General features: G+C 41.3%; 1 long non-coding RNA gene across 1 annotated transcript in view; it reads left to right on the plus strand.

Annotated features, from left to right (window-relative positions):
- LOC141146585 (uncharacterized) overlaps positions 1-2,646 on the plus strand; it is a 31,067-nt gene extending 28,421 nt beyond the window's left edge. Inside the window, exon 3 of the long non-coding RNA XR_012244965.1 lies at positions 1,819-2,646. This is a non-coding gene — a long non-coding RNA (uncharacterized lncRNA). The remainder of the gene's footprint in view (positions 1-1,818) is intronic.
- Positions 2,647-6,000: the final 3,354 nt, after the last annotated feature.

Consider the following 6,000-nt stretch of genomic DNA (forward strand, 5'->3'; position numbering starts at 1 on the left):
CCACATGAACACAGACAAACACACAGGGATTTCCTCAGAATAACAAAATGTAGGAATCTGCAACAACGTTTGTTCAAATCCTTGTAATGTACGTAGATCACCCAGAGGAATTTTTTTTTTAACAAATGTGGGGTTACTCTTTAAGCCTAGTACACACTAGTAGTTTTTTTTCGGTTAACCCATCAGGGCTGAACAAAAACAAAACTGAAAGCTCATGAGGAGCCGTTGTACTAACTATCCAACAATAGTACATCGATCTCCCTTGCTGTTCTATTGTGTGCTGACAGGAGAAATCCCCCCACCAGAATACTCGGGCAGCGCTCTTTGACAGGGAGCCAATTGGCAAACCTTTTTCGGTCATGCCTCTTTGACAGAAGGCAGCTGAATGGACTGATTGCAGTACATATGGGCAAAATTTCGGTTTCTATTGAACCCGCCGTTGCCACCCAACATTCGGCCGTGTGTACTAGGCTCAAAGTGGTTGTAAAGGCAGAAGGTTTTTTATCTTAATGCATTCTATGCATTAAGATAAAAAGCCTTCCTTGTGCAGCAGCCCCTCAGCCCCCCTAATTCTTACCTGAGCCCTTCTCTATCCAGCAAAGTCCACAAGTACCTCGTCCGTTCGGGACTCTCCCCCCCTGATTGGCTGAGACACAGCAGCGATGCCATTGGCTCCCACTGCTGTCAATCAAACTCAGCTAGCCAATCAGGAGAGAGGGGGGTATGGCCAAACCACAGCTTTGTGTCTGAATTGATACATGGACCTGCAGCTCGGCTCGGGTCCCCCCCATAGCAAGCTGCTTGCTTTGGGGGCACTCACCAGGAGGGAGGGGCCAGGAGCTCCAGCCAGAGACCTAAAGGAGAAAAGGAGCATCTGGCCTGCTCTGTGCAAAAACACAGCACAGAGCAGGTAAGTATGATATGTTTTTTATTTTAATAGAAACAAAACAAGACTTTACAATCACTTTAAGTCATTTGTTGATTGAATACATTCACACCAGGTACCTTGATTATTGTTTTAACAATTCAGAGTGAAATAAAACAATACATTGTGTGTAGGGGTAGTAAAGGACAAGGACTTATCGGCTACCCTGACTGTGGCTCCAAAGGAAGACTAAAGCAGGGTACATATTGGCTGAAAATTGGTCTCACAACCAGCTTCAGTCAAATGAGCATGGTGGAAAACCAGCATCCGATCAGCATTCGCAGCCAATAATTACGAGTGCTAATTACTGTGTTCTGGCTGGGTGGTAGTCCCCCTGTCAGAACAAAATAGCTCAGTGGGGGGGATCACCACACTAACATCAGATGTGTTAGTATGTAAATCTGTACTTTTTTTTTTTTTTAACTCTGTGTACCCAGCATAAGCACTGGTGTGGCTGAAAACTTCTGATGTTCATCCAGGGTTAAGTATGGGTTGGTTCATTAGCCACCCCACACCAGGCCTAACCAGTAAGTTTTAAAAGAAGGTATACTAAAAATAGCTAGTTAAATTCAGTGCATTTGTGTATTTCCTTATGTTCACAAATAGATTTTCCATCCTTTGCATTGTTTAGGCTATAACAATTCACCAGCTTCTCACTGCACTTGAATCTTGTGGAAGTAAGGGATAGAATTTGCAGTGAATCCTGGCTGGGCAAATATCAGAATGTCAGGGCCACGAAAGAATGAAATAGAGAAGTGGCCCCATGGGATTGTCACCCCTAACACCCATTTGTTTTATAAATAAATTTTACTCTTAAAAGAGGGCTATGATAATTGTACATGTACATGTCTCTCTATGGCTGCTTTGCTGGTTCTTTCTGTTTTGTGTTTCAGGTGACAAGCTGCCGGCTGTTTCTAGGAAGAGCACTGGACTGGTGACAAATCTTTTGACGGGAAACATCTAGCCAATAAGTGTAACCTTTTTACTTATATCCTCTCCTGTCACTGGGCGGAGTCAGCATTTACCTCACATGACCATTTGTTTGTGTATTTGGTGTTATCCCTGTGAACAATAAAAGGCAACCAGGAGCTCTGGATGTGCAGCCATTTCTTTATTTTTTCTAAGTTTCCCACGGAGGCGGACCGGGGCTAGCACTCTATGAGACTTCCCCAGTTTCTCATCATACACCCTGAGCAGCGATTATTTTCTTTGTTACCAGCATTTACCTCAGGTCTGTCAGCTGGACGGACTCTGGATTCTCCTCATTTTTCCTTCTGAATCTTTTGACCTGCTATCCCACCCTTGTTCCCCTTTGTCATTTCCCCTCATCACGGTCCCACTTTATCTGGGTAATGACACCCACTTTGTGGGTCGACAGTGGTTGGTACGCTATTACATGGTTGGTATAAGATATTGCTGCTTGAGTCTTAGTGACTAAGCATGTTGGCCTGTTATTGGTTACCAACAGTTCTGTTTGATATTGAAGGTCCATCTTTTTTTTGGGTAATGTCGCCCAATTTATGGATGGACAGTGGTTGGTAAACTGTTATTTGGTTGGTATAAGATATTGCTGCTTGAGTCTTAGTGACTAAGCATGACTAAACATGTTGGTCTGTTAATGGTTAACAGCGATTCTGTTTGGTATTAAAGGTTAAAGTTCATTTTATAATTAAAATTGTTTTAAACCCAATAAAGGGGCCGTGGCCTAAACTTTTCCACAATCCTTGTTGTGTGTTTATTTTATATTTTAGGTATGTTCTTATGGTATGATGGGTGTTAATGGGGTATACAATCCCAAGACCATAAGCAAAAGAGGTGCCATTCCCACCCTTTCTGCTTTCCAGCACTTTTTATGACCAGTCTCCCGAAGCCCCTTCTCTTTGGCGCTCCATCCATCTGTTGCATGACTTTATCACATACAATGCAAGACCAGCAGTTATGAATTGGACAAGATGAAAATGAGGGCTCACCTATAACCTGGAGCATCAGAGAGAAAAGAGAGTGTGGGGGGAGGTAAGTAAGTATTACAGTTTACTATTCTACCCCTAGACGTAAAAAGCATTTAACCCTTACAGTGCAGGGGTTGACAACAATGCAAGGATATTTTATTTTTATTTTTTTTTAGTATCAGAGTTCAGCTTTAAACATCCATGTTACACAATTTTGCAGGAAAAGAAAGCAGGATGTCAGAAATAATATGAATGAGAGCTTGTGAGATATAAATGGTAATTTGTCCTCTTATAAAGAAAGAATGTTATCCAACAGATTTACAGTTCGATGAAAAGACTGAGTTGAAGGCTTTTTGGAATGTTGTTTTCACAATAGATACCTGTGAATTTAAATGGTCCTATCCTTATACTTTAAAATTCCAGTGCGATGACTTCATTGTATTCTATCACCACATTCATAGCCTTCATATGGGCTCTTCAGTTTATGTCATTCTATTTTTGTGGTATAAATTACACTTTTTAATACTTATTGTTGTTCTAATTCTTTTCCTATACTTTTTTTCATTGTAAATCTATCATGTAAATCTATCACTGACAAAGGTATCTATTTAAAAAATATTCTTAACCAATCGTATCCATTATAATGAGTTATATTCTAGTAAGATGTGTATTTGTATAGACACTATGGAAACACTGCAACAAGCAAAAGACAATGCACTGATGTTGTGGGTGCATGATGCAGCCACATCAAGGTACAGTCCTAGAAAACATTAAAGCAACCATTCAGTATATAGTTTATTCAACTAGATGAAATGTATTATGGGACTGCTGAGCCACCTGAGGCTCAGAAATGGCAACTTGAGTGCAAAGTGCCTCAAGCATTTTCCACACATTATTGCAATGATCATAAAGCCTTGTGATGCTTCTAAAAGGTCATTTTTTGGTTTTATTTTGGTTGGTAATGTAAATGCTTTCAGCAAATTGCTACCTATCATACTTAGAAGGCATAATCGTTGGGCATGTGGTCATATAGTGGCTGTATTTCACAAATGAATAGCAAAACACATTAACAAATAAGGCATGCAGTATTTTATTTCACTACATTATTTATTTAATTGTTAGAACTGAAAATGTTGTTTTCTCTATGCACAAGTTTTTTTTTTTTTTTATTTCATTTTTTTCAACAGATCATTTGAATTAACTGCCTGCTGGTTATATTACCAATGTTTGCAGTATTTTGTGTATAAAAGTCAATTTACTAAAATGCATGAGTTATTATAACTGTGTTTATTTTCTCTCATGATCATTTTCTCATCAAAAATGTTTAATTCACAAACATAAATGGTACTTTAAAATGCTTTAGTTACCTTACCCTTTAGTGCATTTTATATCACTTCGGTGTTGAATTATTATTTACATGTGAACTAGTTATTAAAACACTGAGATACTTTATTTCTCAGGAATCATATTTTATCACCACCAAAAAATGGCTGATACTCCTCATTTTCTCAAAAGACACACATTTATTTGCAGTATGAAACTAAAGACATTTCAAAGAGCCAAAACCTGTTTAATCTCTTTTTTTATACCCCTGGACCAATATTAAAGCGGAGATAGATGGATAGATATTTGTATTTCTTAATGTTTTCATGGTTAGGGTGGAACATTGGCCTCCCATTAATTATAAGTACATTTGCACTAAGGCCACATTCACACGGGTGATTCCAGGTGGTGTGCGTTCCAGGAAATGCACCTGCACCTGCATGGGTGTCAAATTGGGACCAGTGACTGTGCTCGTGCAGCTCGTGCAGCCACTGCATTCTGATAGACACAAATGGGACTGCCTGCTGGAGGATGCACTGGACACCCATGCATCCCATGCGCGCAAAGATGGCCCTTTGCATGGATATATGCATAAATAAACCTGTGTGAATGAGGCCTTACAGTTTTCTCTTATTCCCCCTGGAATATCCCACAAATACCTGTTGATCCTACCAGTGAAGTCCAACTAATGCAGCTTCCTGTGATGGTATGGCAATGATGCTGCACTGCAACTGAATTCAGACTATAGTTGCCATTCTCATGCAGGGCCATCTTAATACAATCATGGGCCCACTGGACAAAGTAATACAGTGGGGCGCCTACCAGCCTGCCCCAACTTATGCACCTACTTTCAAGGAATAAAGTATAAATAGTTAATAGAATTAAACATATATTTATTAGTACTTTCAATAAAATCGGTTTTAAACAAGAGGAAAACAAGCCATAAATCAAAGACTAATCAACACAAAGGGTACAGTACAGAGAGGAGGCAGAAGGGCTCAGTACAAGGGGGAGGAGGCAGAAGGGCACAGCATGGGGGGGCATGAGAGCACAGTACAGGGGAGGAGGCAGAAGGGCACAGTACAAGGGGGGAGGACACAGTACAGGGGAAGAGGCAGAAGGGCACAGTATGGGGGGCAGGAGGGCACAGTACAGGGGAGGAGACAGAAGGGCACAGTACAGGGGAGGAGGCAGAAGGGCACAGTACAGGGGGGTCAGGAGGGCACAATAAACCGTGTGATTCCTTCCCTCTTCCTGATAGGCGTCCAATCGCAGCGCCCGTCCTTTCAGCCAATCAGGTGATGGGTAACACGTGCTTCCTGATTGGTGGAGAGGCGGTTTAGTGTTAGAAAAGCAAATATTCATTCGCTTTTCTAACACACCTGGGTGGACTCCAAGCACAATGCTTTGCGCTCAGAGTCCACCTTTTTTTAAGCCTATTAGAGCCTAAGGCTCTAATCAGGTGCTTCAAAAAAACACCCCTGCCACTATAATTCAGGCGCCCAGTGTCCGAAAAGGGGCCAGACGCCTGAATAGGGGGTGGCAGTGATGGCCATGGATAGATTCACGCATTGCATGAATCTATCCATTAGTCATAGAGGGGGGTGGCTGGAGAGAGGGGGCGGCGCTCGTGCTCCCTTAATGGATGCACCACCACTGTGTCTAGATGATGCCAGCAATAAACCACTGATAGCTAAACTGGAGGCAAAATTAAAGAAATTATCACAGGTAGAAATGACATGGGTAGGTAGATTAGCTGCATATAAAATGCAGATCCTCCCCCAAATTTTGTACCTATTCAGG

The sequence above is a fragment of the Aquarana catesbeiana genome, linkage group LG01 (assembly GCF_042186555.1).
Source record: "Aquarana catesbeiana isolate 2022-GZ linkage group LG01, ASM4218655v1, whole genome shotgun sequence".
Lineage (NCBI taxonomy): Eukaryota > Metazoa > Chordata > Amphibia > Anura > Ranidae > Aquarana > Aquarana catesbeiana.